Here is a 17,574-nt window from a genome sequence, read left to right on the forward strand (position 1 = left end):
GCAAACAATGCTGAGCAGAAGAACTGGGAACATACTCACTGGAATTTAGAAGAATTTAGAAGGGGGATCTCATTGAAACCTAAAAAATGTGGAAATGCCTTTCAGAAGGCATTTGATAAAGTGCCACACATGAGACTGCTTAATAAGATAAAATTCTTTGGCATTACATGAAAGATACTGGCATGGATAGAGGAATGTCTGAGAGCCAGGAGGCAGCAAGTGACAATAAAAGGGGCCTTTTCTGTTTAGCTGCCAGTGACTAGTGGTGTTCCTCAGGGATCAGTATGAAGACAGCTACTTTTCACATTGCTTGTCAATAATGTGGATAACAGAATTGATGGCTTTGCGGCAAAGTTTGCAGGTGATACAAAGATAGGTGGAGGGGTAGGTAGTGCTAAGGAAGCAATGCATTTGCAGCAGGACTTAGACAAATTGGAAGGATGGAGAAAAAGTGGCAGATGGAATACAGTGTTGGGAAATATACGATAATGCATTTTGGTCAAAGGTACAATAGTGTGGATTATTATTTAAATGGGGAGAAGGTTCAAGCATCAGAGGTGTAAAGGGACTTAAGAGTTTTTTGCAAGACTTCTAGAAGGTTAATTTACAGGTTGAGTCTGTGTTACAGAAGCCAAATGAAATGTTGGCATTTATTTCACGGGGAATAGAATATAAAAGCAAGGAGATAATGCTGACCCTTTATAAGACACTAGTCAGGCTGCACTTAGAGTATTGTCAACAGTTTTGGGCCCCATATCTCAGAAAGGATGTGTTGTCATTGGAGAGAGTCCGGAGGAGGTTCACGAGGATGATGCCAGGAATGAAGGAGTTAGCATATGAGAAGCGTTTGGCAGCTTTGGGCCTGTACTAACTGGAATTTAGAAGAATACCGGGGATCTCAATGAAACCTACCCATTGTTGAAAGGACTAGATAGTGTGGATGCGGAGAGGATGTTTCCTATGGTAGGGGTATCCAGAATTAGAGGCACAGCCTCAAAATTGAAGGGCGACATTTTAGAACAGAAGTAAGGAGGAATATTTTTAGCCAGAGAGCACTGAATCTGTAGAATGCTCTGCCACAGTCTGCGGTGGAGGCCAAGTCCGTGGGTATATTTCAGGTGGAAGTTGATCGCTCCCTGATATGGCAAGAAGGCAGGCGTATGGGGTTGATTGCGATCTGGGATCAGCCATGGTGGAATGGTGGAGCAGAATTAATGAGATGATTGGCTGAATTCTGCTCCTATGTCTTATGGTCTTATGATCTTATAATAACTCAGAATATACCAAGCAACACAGATACAAGGAAGAGAGACACAAGGGACAGAGAAACAAGGGTCAGAGACACAAGAGATAGAGAGACAAGGGTCAGAGACACAAAGGTCTGAGAGACAAGGGACAGAGAGACAGTGGACAGAGAGGCTGTGGACAGAGAAAGTAGGGACAGACAGACAAGCGGCAGAGACAAAAATGTCGAAGGGACAGAGAGACAATGGGCAAAGACCCAAAGGTCACAGACACAGGGACAAAGACACAAGGGATAGAGAGACAAGGGTTAGAGACACAGAGATTAGAGAGGCAACAGACAGAGGGACAATGGACAGAGAGACAATGGTCAGAGAGACAATGGACAGAGGCTCTGGCCATTGATCCTCAACTTCTAGACCTCCCCCCATTAATGTTTTGACTTTGATTCAGACCTCTTATTGACATTTGGCCTTCGATCCAGATCTCTGATCGACCTATAGGCTTCAACTGGGACCTCCAATCCACCTTCGGGCTTTGATGTGAACTTGGAGTACTGCTTACTGTTTTTGGTCACTCTGTCAGAGCAAGGATGTTGAAAGAGTGAAGAAAAGATTTTCAAGGACGATGGCATCGGGAATAGGGAGAGCTCAGCCAAGATATGTCTTTATTTCTTGGAGCATAGGAGATTGAGGGTTAACCCTGTAGAAGTTCAAAACTATGAGGGGCAAAGGTTATAGTATGTGCAAAAGTCTTCGGCACATATACGTAGCTAGGATGTCTAAGACTTGAACAGTACTGTAGTAATTTTATGTATTGCACTGTACTGTTGCTACTGCTGCAAAAAAACAAATTTCATGATATACGTAAGTGATGATAAACCTGATTCTGATATGGGTCTCTATTGTGGACTGAGAGTGGGAAGAGGGCAGGGAGAGAGGAATCATGGTTGGGAAAAGTGGAAGGGAGAGGGGAGGGAGCAGGAAGCACCAGAGGGACATTCTGTAATGATCAATAAACCAATTGTTTAGAATCCTTGTCTGATGCCTCAAGGCTGGTTCCGTCTGACACCCACGCCATCCTGTACCCCTGGCACTCCTTCTCTGCCACCTGTCTTTTGCTCCTGCCAGATTAACAAACTTGCTCTCAGCTCCACATTGACAAATAGAGTACTATGTAAAATTTAGGCACCCTAGCTATAATTATGTTCCTAAGACCTTTGCACAGAACTATAGGTGAATGAAAATGGTATTTTCTCCAGTGGGGGGCATAGTTTAGGATGACAGGTGAAAGTTCTAAAAGGGACCTGAGGGGTGACTATTTCACACAGAAGATGGTGGGTGTTGTATATAGAACGAGTTGCCAGGGGTGGGTACAATAGCATCATTTGAGAAGCACTTGGTCAGGAATGCACTGGGTTGGGGATTGGAGGGATATGGACTGAATGCAAGAAACTGAGACAAGCTGGGAAGGCACAGTGATCGACATGGTCTGGATTGGCTGAAGGGCCTGTATCCATGCTCGTTGCTCTATGACTTAATAAGTTATTAGTATTGATTTTGGGCTTACATATTGGCCAAATGTCCATAAGACAACTGCTTTTTTCCCTTAAGGCATCTTTCAACAGAACGGTCATAAACATGAACCAGCAGATCTATCAGAGCAAGGCACAGAAGAGAGTCATGACCAAGGGTTCTCTAGTGGAGCTCAAGTTACCCTTGGTGACTACTTTATTAGGTACACCTGTTTGTTAATGCAAATATCTAATCAGCCAATCATGTGACAGCCACTCAATGCATGAAAGCATGAAGGCATGGTCACGAGGTTCAGTTGTAATTCAGACCAAACATCAGGATGGGAAAGAAGTGTGATCAAAGTGACTTTGACTGTGGAATGATTGTTGGTGTCAGACGGGATGGTTTGAGTATCTCAGAAACTTATGATCTTCTGGAATTTTCACATACAACAGCCTCTAGAGTTTACAGAGAATGGTGCAAAAAAAAACCCATCCAGTGAGTGGTAGTTCTATGGGAGAAAATACCTTGTTAATGAGAGACATCAGAGGAGAATAGACAGACTGGTTCAAGCTGACAAGAAGATGACAGTAACTCAAATAACCATGTTTTACAGCAGTAGTGTACAGAAGAGCACAAAACACTTTGAACCTTGAAGTGGATGGGCTCCAGCAGCAGACGATCAACTGCATACACTCAGTGGCCACTTTATTAGGTACCTCCTGAACCTAATAAAATGGCCACTGAGTGTTGTGGATAGGAGGAGGGAGAAAGGGTTAATTACACTGGAGCACATACACACGACTTACTGATGGCTGAAACACATACCCTTCCATCATTGTTCTTTTTATTTTTTCACTATAATGCTCTAAGTGCACTTTTATAATGAAAACTGCTCACATATAACTCACCTCATAATTACGCCCTCCAACGATAGTCCGTCCTCGACAGCCACCATTGGGGTTTTATATAAATGAAGCCTGCCAAACTTGTGTGGGTAATTTCTATTATAAATGTGGTGGTAGGGATTTACAGTACGAGAAGTTGATAAGAAGAATTTCTTAGATTTATGAGGTTCAATATAGTGAGGATTTAAGAAATACGCCCAGAATAAACCATACAACCCATTAATCCTGCTCTATAATTCAATATTATGAATCACTTTCCATCTCAACATTTTTCTACACAATCCCCATATCCCCAATTCTCTTCTCGTCTAAAACTCCATCAATCTTATTGTTGAATGGACTGAGAGATTGAACATTCCTAGTTCTCAGAACTGGAGCATTCATATACTTCACAAGCAGCTGAGTGAAGCACTGCACTCAACGGCCATTTTATTAGGTACCTCCTGGAACTTACTTCAAACCCTTCTCTCTCACAGATTCCTCCAGCTGCCGCGGTCTGTACTGAGTTTGTCCATTCTCTCCATGACCGCATGGCACTCCTCCAGGTGATCTGGTTTCCTCCCACAGTCCAAAAACGTACAAAAATTTCATGACAGATGCTGGTGCTATTAAACCTGATTCTGAGTTCAAATTACGTAGTTGAGGGCATGCTGTGTTGGTGCCGAAAGCACAGCAACACTTGTGAACTATCCAGCACAATCCTCACGAACCTGATTTGACACAAACAAAGCAGTTCATTGTATGTTTCGATGTACATGTGACAAATAAAGCTAATATTTTTTTTCCATCATCCATGGGTCTATCAAAGGGTCTGCTAAATGTTCACAATCTATCACCACCCTGGCAGTGAATTCCATTCTCATACCACTCTCTGTGTAGAAAATCCTACCTCTGACATTCACTCTGTAATTTCCTCCAATTACTCCAAAGGTATGTCCTCTTCTATGAGCCATTGTCAACTTGGGAATGGAAGTGCTGGCTGTCCATTCTATCAATGCCTCTTATCATTTTATATGCCTTTACCAAGTTACCTTGCATTCATTTTTGCTTCAAGAAGAAAAGCCCTAGTTCACTTAAACTATCCTCATAGGACATGCTCTTAGTCCAGGCTGTATCCTGGTAAGTCTCCTCTGCACTCTCTCTAAAGTTTCTACATCCTTCCTATATTGAGGTGACCAGAACTGAACACAATACTCCCAAGCGTGATCTAATCTGTGTATCACTGAGCTGCAACATTACCTTGTGGCTCTTGAACTCAATCCACCTCTGACATCTTCCCTAAACTTCCCTCCAATCACCTAAAAATTATGTCCTGTTGTATTAGGCATTTTTGCCTTGGGATTAAAGCAGGGATGGCCAACCTATGGTGCATGCGCCAAAACTGGAGCATTGGATGATTAGAAGTGGTGCATTGCATCCCAGTGATAATAATAAAAAAGTAAGCCTACTTACTGATGGCTGAAACACATACCCTTCAGTCATTGTTCTTTTTTATATCTTCACTATAATGCTCCAAGTTCGGTTGTCACCAAAAACTGATTTGTAGAAAGAAAATCTATAACAGGAATTCAAGTAGCTTAGAGCTAGAAATGGGTTTTACTGAGAATAAATCTAAAACTTTCAATTATTTTTAGAGATTTTATTATCTTGTGCACATCTTTTGGCAAATGTTATCTTCTTTCACATTAATCTGTTTTCAATTTTTAAAAAAATGTTCAATGAGTCAAACTAGGAATGAAGGACTTTTGTTCTGCAGTCATTTCATAACTGTTCAATACACACTTGACACTTGTTTGATCCTGAGGTGCTAAGCATCTGCACCGGCGGTGTGTCGCAGGTTTTTGTCAGTCAGTTTACAATTGACACTCGTGCGCTACGGAGTTGTGCTTTGTTCGTCCTTTGTGAACATTTGCAGTTTTGTACTTTTTCCAAAATTAAGCCTTGTTTTTACATTCAGTTACCCATCACAGTGCAAAAGAAAATGAGCAAAAGAAAAGCAGAAAGTGATAGTAAGCGTGAATTCAATGAACAATGGGAAAATGAGTTCTTATTTATAGCGGGTCCATCAGGAAAACCATTGTGCGTTGTTTGTGAAAACACTTTCTCGCATAATAGAAGACATGATCTTAATAGACACTATAAAACACAGCATCAGACTGAAACAGAAGGAAAACTGAAGCCAGTGCTTGGGTCTGAGTTACGGAAAGAATATGTGATTAAGAAAAAGGAAGAAATCAAAAGAAGACAAAACATATTTGTTAAAAGTCTCATTAAGGTAAGCAATGTTTATCTTGTTTTTATATTAAATCAATATATCATGTAGAAATGTTAAATATGTCTATATTAACATATTTTTACAAGAATTGTATGGGGGTACAAGGGCACAAGCGCATCTGAACTTGTGCGTGAAAAAATTGACGCATGGAATGTAAAAGGTTGGCCACCCCTGGCCATCCCTGGATTCAAGTTGATCTATTCTTTTTATCATCTTGTATACCTCTACTAAGTCAGCTCTTCATTCTCCTTCATCCCAGAGAGAAGAGCCCTAGCTTGCTCAACATATCCTCCTAAGACATGCTCTTAGTCCAGGTAGCACCCTGGTAAATCTCCTCTGTACGCCCTCTAAAGCTTATACATCCTTCCTATAATGAGGTGACCAGATCTGAATCCAATATTCTATGCCAACACACACAAAAGGCTGGAAGAACTCAGCAGGTCAGGCAGCATCTAGAGTAATAAATAAATAGGTGAACATTTCAGGGTGAGGCCCTTCATCAGGACTGGAAAGGAAGGGAAAAGACGCCAGAGTAAGAAGGTGGGGGGAGAGGAAGAAAGACAAACTATGAGGTGATGGATGATGCCAGGTGGGTTGGGAAGGGGAACGGTCAGAAGTTGGGAGGGAATGGTTGGGAAAGGCAAAGGGCTGAAGAAGAAGGAAACTGACAGACATGAGGGTGGAACATGGGAGAAAGGGAAGGACGAGGGGTACCGGGGGAGGTGATAGGCAGTTGAGGAGAAGAGGTAAGATGGGGTAACTGTGTGGTTAGACCATATTTCATAATATTCCAAGTGTGGTCTAACCAGGGTTTTTATGTAACCTCCATCTGCCTAGCATCTGTCCTTAGCTGGATTCCTTCCCCTCCTCCATTTGTTTGCCAGCTTTCGCCCCTTCCCTCTTAGCTCTTTGTTTAGGTTATCTCCGCTTCACTCTCTGTTCTGATGAAGAGCTTCTCCTTACCTACAAAAAATATTAAAATGACTAAATTGAGATGAAACATCTTAAATATTAGCTTTATTAGTCACATGTACGTTGAAATATGCAGTTAAATGCATCGTTTGCATGAAATCATAAGACCACAAGATACAGGAGCAGAATTAGGCCATTTGGCCCATCAAGTCTGTTCCACCATTTCATCATGACTCAACCATTTTCCCTCTCAGCCCCGATCTTCTGCTTTCTCCCCATAGTTCATTATGCCCTGACTAATAAAAAATCTATCAACCATTGTTTTAAATGTACCCAATGACTTGGCCTCCACAGCCTCCTGTGGCAACAAAATCAAATCAGTGAGGATTGTGTTGGCAGCCTAAAATTGTCACCACACTTCTGCCACCAACATAGCATGACCACAGCTCCCTAGCTCTAATGTAAGTCTTTCAAATGTGGGAGGAAACCAGAGCACCCAGAGGAAACTGATGTATTCACAGGGAGAAAGAAAAAAATCCTTCAAGACAATGGTGGGAATTTAATCCCGATCTTATGACTGGCACAATAACTGCAATGCTACCATACCAATGCATGGCATTAGAGAACATGGAGAGGGCATTCCCAGTACTGGAAGAGTCTAGGACCAAAGGAAGCAGACTCGGAATAGAAACACGTACATTTAAAACAGAGATGAAGAGGCATTTCTTGAGCCAGAGGGTGGTGAATCTGTGGAATTCATTACCACAGACAGCTCTGGAGGCCAAGTCATTGGGATTATTTACAGTGGAGGTTAAAAGGTTCTTGGTTAGTTCGTTCATTGTGTGCCATGATGTGGGCGATAATGGTCCTTCTATGACCATAAATGTTCTTGGCAATTTTTTCTGCAGAAGTGGTTTGCCATTGCCTTCTTCTGGACAGTGTCTTTACAAGACCGGTGACCCCAGCTATTATCAATACCCTTCAGATGCTGTTTGCCTGGTGTCAGTGTTTGCATAACCAGGACTTGTGATATGCACCAGCTGCTCATCTGACCGTCCACCACCTGATCCCATGGCTTCACGTGACCCTGATCAGGATGCTAAGCAGATGCTACACCTTGCACAAGGGTGACCAGCAAGCTAGTGGAGGGAAAGCAGTGCCTTACACCTCCTTTGGTTGAGCCATATCCCCATCCCGCCATTCAATCTTGAAAGTAGCAGGAATGGCAGGAGAATGAGGCTCAGAAGGAAAATCGAATGGCAGCGCAGCCTCAGTTCTGTTCTAATGCCTTATGTTTTTGTGGTTCCAACCTGTAATATCGAATGTCCACAGATGCTAGCTGACCATCTGATATCCTCCAGTGTCTTTTGTGTTGATCCACATTCCAGTGTCTGCAGTTTCTTGTGTCACAATGAGGGGTTACGCACCAGCGTACTGGTTAGCATGACACCATTACAATACTGGGGCATCGGAATTTGGAGTTCAATTCCGGTAAGGAGTGTCTATGTTCTCCTTGTGACTGTATGGGTTTCCTCTGGGCGCTACAGTTTCCTCCCACAGTCCAAAGACATACAGGGCTGGTATGTTAACTGGTCATTGTAAATTGTCCTTTGGTTCGCCTAGGGTTAAATAGATTGGTTGCTGGACAGTGTGGTTTGTTAGGCCAGAAGGGTATGTTCTGCACTCTATCTCTCTAAATACCATCAATGACGTACTGTACGTATATACAGAAAGGTGCCAGAAAAGAGCCAGTAACATCATGAAGGATCCCACCTACCCTGCACATGGACTGTTTGTCCCACTCCCACCAATGTGAAGGCTACATAGTATCCACACCAGGACCACCAGACTCAAAACCAGTTACTTTCCCCCAGCAATAAGGCTGATCAATACCTCCACCCTCTAACGCATCCCTCCATACCCCCAACCACCACTGCTTTATAATTACCCTGTCAGTCATCTTATGTACAGGTACTCCTGTGCAAGTGTCACTTTATGGACATACAATCAATGTACATAAGTTATCTTATGTATTTATATTGACTGTGTTTTTGATTATTGAGTTGTTTATGCTTATGGTGTTTTTTTTTTGTGCTGTATCATACCCAGCGCAACAATTATTTCATTCTCCTTTACACTTGTGACATTAAACAAACCTGAATTATTTTCAGAGTTTTGCTGCGGAAACCATTTCCCTTGCCTCGGTTGGTCTTCAGCAGTAATTTGTAGGCACTTCGTTACGGTGACGGGGAAGTGGTAATTTAATTTTCTGACCTCATATCCCATCACCGCGTGAGTCACTGGGAAACGCAGGGGAGGGAAAGGGGAAAGGTGAGCGGTGCAAAGGAGATAAAAGAGACCTGCTGCGTTGGAGTGTAGAACAACAAAAGCATAATCAAAATTAAAAGCAGGTGAACCACAATCGCAAATTGAGAGACATGCAGCTCAAGTTGCTTACTGTTGAATTCTAGCATTAAATTCTAGTTTAGTAAAATAATAATCTGCAAAATCTGTTTACAGTTCTGACTGACCTATGGCTCCTACTCTCCACAATAACTTAACACCTCTCACTCATTCATATCCATCCAGTTACTTTCTGTAATATAAGTGTAGCATAATTTTCACTTCACAAAGTCAAATTACATTACGGCCAGTCAGCTGAGGTTCAAGTGTTTGGAGGGGATCGTAATGATATTAGTGTGAAATAATTACCTCACTTGTTTACAGGGGGCTGTAATTAAGGATTTATTTAGCGGTTGTGGTTCAGCATAATGGGGAATCATAATAACACCTACTTTAAATATTGTAAAATAATTCAACGGGTTTGATTTATTCCAAGTTGTATTATATTTGAAAGATTTCTGCCAAGCTCTGCTGTCAGAGATCTGCACTATTAAAGTCTGAAGGCTCTCACTAATATTGAACAGTATACTCTGGGGCCAGAGTGAATGACAGCTGTTATATAACATTGATTATGCCTCGCCAAAGCTTCTTTATTACTTCATCCAAATCTATTAGCATCTCCTTCTACACTTTCCCTTCTCACGTATCTATCTAGCTTGAATGTACTGCATTGTTATAGTCCTGATTTTCGGTTTCACCTCACAAACTAGGAGCCATAAGTAAGATAGAAGCTGTCCTTGAGCCCGATATACGTGCAATATTGGATGGTGACGAGGAGGCATTCAGGAGTGAGATAGATCGGATCATTGAGTGGTGTCATAACAATAATCTTACACTCAATGTCAGTAAGGCCAAGGAAATTCAGGAGGGAAGGGTCAGGAGAACACATACCAGGTCTTACTGAGGGATCAGCAATGAAAGGGGTGAGCAGCTTTAAGTTCCTGGATGTCAGCATGTCAGAAGATCTACACAGAGCCCAACATATTGATGTAAAGACAAAGAATGGATTTTAGCTTCATTAGTACTTTCAGGAGATTCAGTACATCATCAGAGGCTCTAGCAATGTACCTACCCTCCTTGCCACCACTCCAAGCCCACTGCCAACATCGAGAGTGCTGACTTACCATAGGAATTGAAACATCAAGTCCTAGTAGCTCTACTTGGAGAACATTCAAACTGGTTACATCACCATCTGGTATGACGGGGCCACTGCACCACCGGATCAGTAAAAGCACCAGAGGGCTGTAATCTCAGCCAGCTCCATCGTGGGCACTAGCCACCCCACTATCAAGAAGTAATTGACTTCCAGCAAGATGACGGCGTGACTGGTCGCAGTGGCTTCTACAGGGTCAACAAAAGGTGCTACTGTTCCACTTCAATGTATGTTTAATGGTCGCATGATCCTGCTGTATGTTAAGAACTCAAAGGACTGCAGGACTAAACAATCAGTGAGATGCTTCCTGGTGGAGATAACGAAACACACGTTGCACAGGCTGCTGCCTGAGTCAATGGAGGCTTACACTCTAATAGAGAGTGGTCACCATGGTCGCTTTTCTTGTGATTGCGAGACCCCTTTGGACATTGTTAATCTAGTACGTCGCAAGTTTGATTTGCTGATTTATTGGATGTGAGCAGGGGGGTGGATGGTGGGGTCGCTTGCTGGCTTGTCCCCTAAAACCCTCACTAATTTTTATAGATGCACCGTAGAAAGCATTCTTCTAGGGTGCATCACAACCTGGTATGGAAGTTGTCCTGTCCAAGACCGAAAGAAGCTGCAGAAGATCGTGAACATGGTAAAGCACATCACACAAACCAATCTTCCGTCCTTGGACTCACTTTACACCGCACGCTGTCGGAGCAGTGCTGCCAGGATAATCAAGGACACGACCCACCCAGCCAACACACTTTTCATCCCTCTTCCCTCCGGGCGAAGGCTCAGGAGCTTGAAGACTCATACAGCCAGATTTGGGAACAGCTTCTTTCCAACTGTGATAAGGCTGCTGAACAGATCCTGACCCGGATCTGGGCTATACCCTTCAAATATCTGGACCTGCCTCTCGGTTTTTTTGCACTACCTTACTTTCCTTTTTTCTATTTTCTAGTTATGATTTATAATTTAAATTTTTAATATTTACTATCGATTTGTAATCCAGGGAGCGGGAAGCACAGAATGAAATATCGCTGTGATGATTGTATGTTCTAGTACCAATTGTTTGGCGACAATAAAGTATCAAGTATAATGATGTGTTGTTGTCCACTATTCATGAGTGTTGGTGTATGGTTGAATGACAATTAAACATGAATTGAATTGAATCAAGGACATCTTCAAAAGGCAATACCTCAAGAAGGCAGAATCCATCATTAAGGACCATCACCATCCAGGACGTACCCTCTTTTGTTTGCTACCATCAGGGAAGAGGTACAGGAACATGAACAATGAAGACATGCATTCAATGTTTTAGAAACAGCTACTTCCCTCCGCCATCAGACTTCTGAACTTCACCTCACTTTTTGCATAATCTATTTTTTCAAATTTCTTATTGTGAATGATAATATTCTTTATGCCCTGCTGCCACAAAACAACAAATTTCACGGTACATATCAGTAAGGTGCTGGTGCACTTAGCATCAGCTGCCTCTGCAGGTCCAAAAATGGTGCAAGTATGTGTCTTGCACTTTTTTGTTGTGATTGCAAGACCACGTTGGACATTGATAATATCAAACAGTGTAAATCTGGTTCAGTGGTTGAAGGCGAGACTGGCAGTATGGGAGATGCAAGGGCTTGGTTGTTGTGTGGCCCAGGTTCTCATGCTATGGCGTCGTCAGGAACAACCTGAGGCAAGGAGGTGGTGTGCGAGACAACAGAGGTGCAGCAATCCATGCTAGGTTGGGGGGTGGCCCCTACCGGACAACTATCCCATTGGTATTGCTCCCCAGTGTTTGCTCTGCAGAAGAAAGCTGGAATGCCTTTGTCTAAGGCAGAAGCAGCATGAGATGAGGAACTCTGTATACTTATTCTTGCGAAAATGTGGTTCCAAGACAACATCCAAACACCATTAATCTTCAGGGACTTGTGCTAATATTATTTTTTGTGACTGTTTGTGCTATCGTGGCTATAGGTTCTGTATGCTGTGTGTGACTATATGTGATATCCTGACCATATGTACTGTGTACAACCGTATGTGCTATCATGTCTATATTCTGTGCATTGTATGTGACTGTATGTGCTATTGTGATGTACTGCATGCTGTATGTGACTATCATGTCTATATCTTCCCCTTAAACATGTTCCACTTAAACTTTTCACCTTTCGCCTTTAACCCATGGCCTCCAGTTGTAGTCCCACCCAACCTCAGTGGAAAAAGCCTGCTTGCATTTACCCTATCTATACCCCTCATATTTTTGAATACCTCTATCAAATCTCCGCTCAATTTTCTATGTTCCAAGGAACAATGTGAATGACAATTAAACCTGAATTTGAACTTGATAATAAACCTGATTCTGAAACTGGAGAAACAACATCTTATATTCTACTTGCGTACTTCTCAACATGATGGTGTGAACTCAGAGCTTCTCAATTTCAGGTAACCCACTCCTCTTCTGTTTGTCCCCACCCCTCCATCCAGCACTCCTACTTCTGTCTGTTTTCCCCTAAACCTCTACTTCCTCCTCCAGTCTTCTCCCTCTTGTAGTTTCATCCACCCATTACCCAAAGTTTCAGCCATCATTCCACCTAGTTCTACCTGCCCATCATCTCTCCCCTATTCGTTCCTATCAAACAAGATGAAACAATAACAATGCACAATAAAAATCCCCATCTCCCATGGGGTAGAAAATACAAAAACCCGAGAACACGTACCACCAGGCTCAAGGGCAGATTCTAGCTAGCTGTTATAAGACTATTGAATAGTTCCCTAGTGTGACATATGACTTTACAATCTAACTTGTGACGATCCTTTTGCCTTATTTTCTACCTGCACTGCACTTACCCTGTAACTGTAACACTCTTCTCTGCAGTGATTGATTTTTTCATGGGCTATTTCAAAGTAATACTTTCACACCACCATCTATTCAGAATCAGTTGTCTGTAAGGAATCTCTATGTTCTCCCTCTGACTGCATAGGTTGCCCCCCCACATTCCAAAAATGTATGGGTTAATAGGCTAGTTGATCACATGGATGCAATTTGGCAACGTTGGCTCATTGGACCAGAGGGACCTGTTGCTGTGCTGATTTTTTAACATACAAAAGGAAAATGTACTGACATATGCAATGCACAGAAAAATGCTGGAGGAACTCAGCAGGTCAGGCAACATTGATGGAAAAGGATAAACAGTTGATGTTTCAGACAGACAACCTTCTTTATGAATGAAAAGGAGTATGGATGGCTCTGGTCTGGGACTAGGCAGATTAATGGTTCAGCATGGGCTGAAGGGCCTGCTTCTGTTCTGTAGTTCCCCATAACTCTATGACTTGAAAATTTCAGCACAACGTTGTGGGCTGCAGTGGCCTGTACTATGCTATAATGTTGTATTTGCTATGTTAAATCTAATTTGTTTTTCACTGAATCTCAGTGTATGTGAAAACAGTGATTGAATTTCAATTCTACAGAAAGATACAGCACAGAAACACGGTCCTTCCTTCAACACAGCCTCAACCAAAATCTACACAAATCTTTGCCTGTACCATTTTTAAAAATTCTCTCCATGATTATACCACTCAACTACACACCATGGGCAATTTACGTCAAACAGTTAACCTCCCCCCCCCGCCCAACTCATACATAGAAACCGCAGCACTTAAAGGAAACCCATGTGATAACAGGGAGTGTGTGTCAACTCTACACAGACAGTACTCGAAGTAGGGATCGAACCTGGATCACTGGCGCTGTGAGGCAGCGGCTCTACCAGATGAGTTACTGCACTACCCTTCCATGGGCTGGGGCGCCACGGTAGCATAGCGGTTAATGAGCCGCCATTACATCTCAGGGTGTTGGAGTTCAGAATTCAATTCCAGCTTCCTCTGTAGGGGGTCACTGTACATCCTCCCCATAGAATTGGTCATTGTAAATTGTCCTGTGATTAGGTTAGGGTTAAATTGTGGTTGTTAGAGTTTGCTGGGGCGGCCCATTCTACATAATCATTTCATAATATTGAAAGACAAAGCAAAGGTAAATGTGTTACTTTTATTTAATATCTTTTAGGATCTCAAGCTCACTAGAAGCATACACTCCTTCTAACAGCAGTGCACCGTAGCGACACACGAAAAATTCAGCAGGTGTATGGAGGGAAATAGAGAGTTGGCACTTTGGGATGAGACCCCTCATCAGGACTGTAAAGGAAGGGGGAAGATGCCAGGATAAAAAGGATGGGGGAGAGGAAGGAGGACAAGCTCGAAGGTAATAGGTGAACCTGGTGGGTGGGGGAGAAGGAAAGAAGTAAGAAGCTGGGAGGTGATAGGTGGAAAAGGCAAAGGGCTGGAAAAGAAAGAATCTAATAGGAGAAGAGAGTCGACCATGGAAAAGGTAAGAGGTCTGGGTGGGGAAATGAAGAAGAGGGAAGGGAGAGGGAAAAAAAAGTTACCAGAAGGGGAAATCGATGTTCACGGCAACAGGTCGGAGGCTGCCGAGACGGAATGTGAGGTGAGTGGCCTCACTGTGGTAGAAAAGGAGGCCATGGTGTCCTCAGTGCCCTGCAGACATGGCCTACATGGTGCACCGTGTCTGCAGAATTCACTGTCTACAAAGCACAGAGCAGAAATACCCTGTCCCAAGTTGGAAATGCACTAAGTACTTATTGACTTATTGTCGTCTTTCAGATCCAGGGAATTAAAGGCAAATAGTTTTCTTTGAGGCAAGTTAATCTGCCACTGTAAATGTTACATTTTGTAACCAAGAGCTCTGCATAATTACAGAGACAGAGGACAGTCTTGTTTGCAAACAATAATTTCCCAGTAGACAGGGATACACAATTAAAGCTTTTAGCTAAAGGAGCAGGTAATAGCTGCCTGCTTAAAGAAGCAGGGATCGTGAACACGCAGCAATACACTCTCTGCCTTGAGCATGCAGCATGTTAGATTAAAGGGATGTCCGGAATGTGCCCATCATGCTTCCAGCACCAACCCTCACTTACTAACCCTGGACAGTACGTCTTTGCAATGCAGAGGAAACCCACATGGTCACAGGCAGAAAATACAAAGTCCTTACAGTCAGTGGAGGGAACGGTACCCAGAGCACCCATGCTATAGAGCATTACGCTACCGCATACTGCAGGAAGTTGTAAATCAGCCTGTCCCATCATGGGCACCTTCAAAACGTGATGCCTCCTTTTCATGGCAACCATTATTAAGGACTTCCATCAGCCAAGACATGCCCTCTTCTCATTGCTACTATCAAGAAGGGAGTACAGAAGCCTAAAGACGCACACTCAATGTTTAAGGAACAGCTTCCTCTGCTCTGCCATCTGATTTCTGAATGGGCAATGAACCTATGAAGACTACTTCATTATTTTTTCTCTCTCTTTTTGGATTTTTTAAAAATTGATTTTTTATTTACACATATATATAGCTAGGGTGCCTAAAGCTTTTTCACAATAATTTATTTGTCAAAGTGGGGCAGGGAGTAAGTTTGTAAATCTGGCAGGAGCAAAAGATGTTGGGAATGGCAAGGGTGGTACGCCACAGAGGGGTAAGGGACAGTTGGCAGAGACAGAGTGCCAGGGGTAGGGGGGTGGCACAGGTGCAGATACTCCTAGCCCTGAGTCACCAGGCAAGGCCACTTGATTCCAAACAATTGGTTTATTGATTACTGCAGAATGTCTCTCTGGTGTTTCCTGTTCCTTCCCCTCTCCCTTCTCCTTTTCCCAACCATGATTCTCCTCTCCCTCCCCACCTTCCCACTCTCAGTCCAGAATAAAGACCCATATCAGAATCAGGTTTATCATCACTCACATATGTCATGAAAGTTGAATTTTTTAAAAATTTTGCAGCAACAGTACAATGCAATACATAAAATTACTACACTACTGTGCAAAAGGGTTAAGTGCCCTGGCTATACATGTACATGTACCTATTTTGCACATTACATAGAACATAGAATAGTACAGCACAGTACAGGCCCTTCGGCCCACAATGTTGTGCCGACCCTTAAACTCTGCCTCCCATATAACCTCCCACCTTAAATTCCTCCATATACCTGTCTAGTAGTCTCTTAAACTTCACGAGTGTATCTGCCTCCACCACTGACTCAGGCAGTGCATTCCACGCACCAACCACTCTCTGAGTAAAAAACCTTCCTCTAATATCCCTCTTGAACTTCCCACCCCTTACCTTAAAGCCATTACTCTATGTTGCAAGGTACTGTTGTTGCAAAACAACAAATTTCATGATATATGCCAGTGATATTAAACTTGATACTGATTCTGATTCTGTGCTAGAAGGAAGAGAAAGAATCAGATAGTTTGGGAATACTTCAAATATAGATGATTTTACATTCTAATCAACATACCTCCCTTTGATTTGACATCATCGATGCCAATCACAGTTAGCTCAATCTGATTGGTTCGGTTTCCCATGGAAAAGCCAGACCAATGAAGTGTACCCTCCCAACCCACTGAGACATTCACTGGACACAGATGCCAGTGACAAAGCCAGAATTAATAACCCTTCACAAAGTTCCCCATGAACTGGTTGACTTGGTTAGTCACTTCAGAGGGCACTTGATAGCCAATATCAAATCTGCCAGATTGGGGAGTTTGGCAGATCTTCTCCCCTGAATGTGGGTACTTAAAACCTTAATTTCTAAGACATAGGATCAGAATTAGGCCATTTGGCCCATCAACTCTACTCTGCCATTTGATCATGGCCGACTTACTTTCCCTCTCAGTTCTATTCTGAAGAACATATCAACCTCCGCTTTAAGTATACCCAACACCTTGATGTCCACAGCCAACTGTGGCTTTGAATTCCAGTAACTCACCACACTCCAGTAAAATAAATTCCTAATCATGTTTGTTCAAGTTTATTCTCATCTGACTATTCATTTATACAATCAAATGAAACAACATTCTCCAGACCACAGTGCACCCACTCAACATATATCACACGCAATATATATAACACATACAGATACATATATAACACTTACACAATGAATAATAGAGCCTTGGGGAGTGTTGTTGAACAAAAAGACCTAGGATACAGATATGTATTTACATGAAGGTAGTGACACAAACAGAAAGGGCAGAATCAGCATTAGAATTAGAATCAGAATAAGTTTATCATTCTCACATGTACTTAGATAGAGTGCAAAACTTGTCTTGCATA

This window comes from Mobula birostris, chromosome 12 (assembly GCF_030028105.1).
Source record: "Mobula birostris isolate sMobBir1 chromosome 12, sMobBir1.hap1, whole genome shotgun sequence".
Classification (NCBI taxonomy): domain Eukaryota; kingdom Metazoa; phylum Chordata; class Chondrichthyes; order Myliobatiformes; family Myliobatidae; genus Mobula; species Mobula birostris.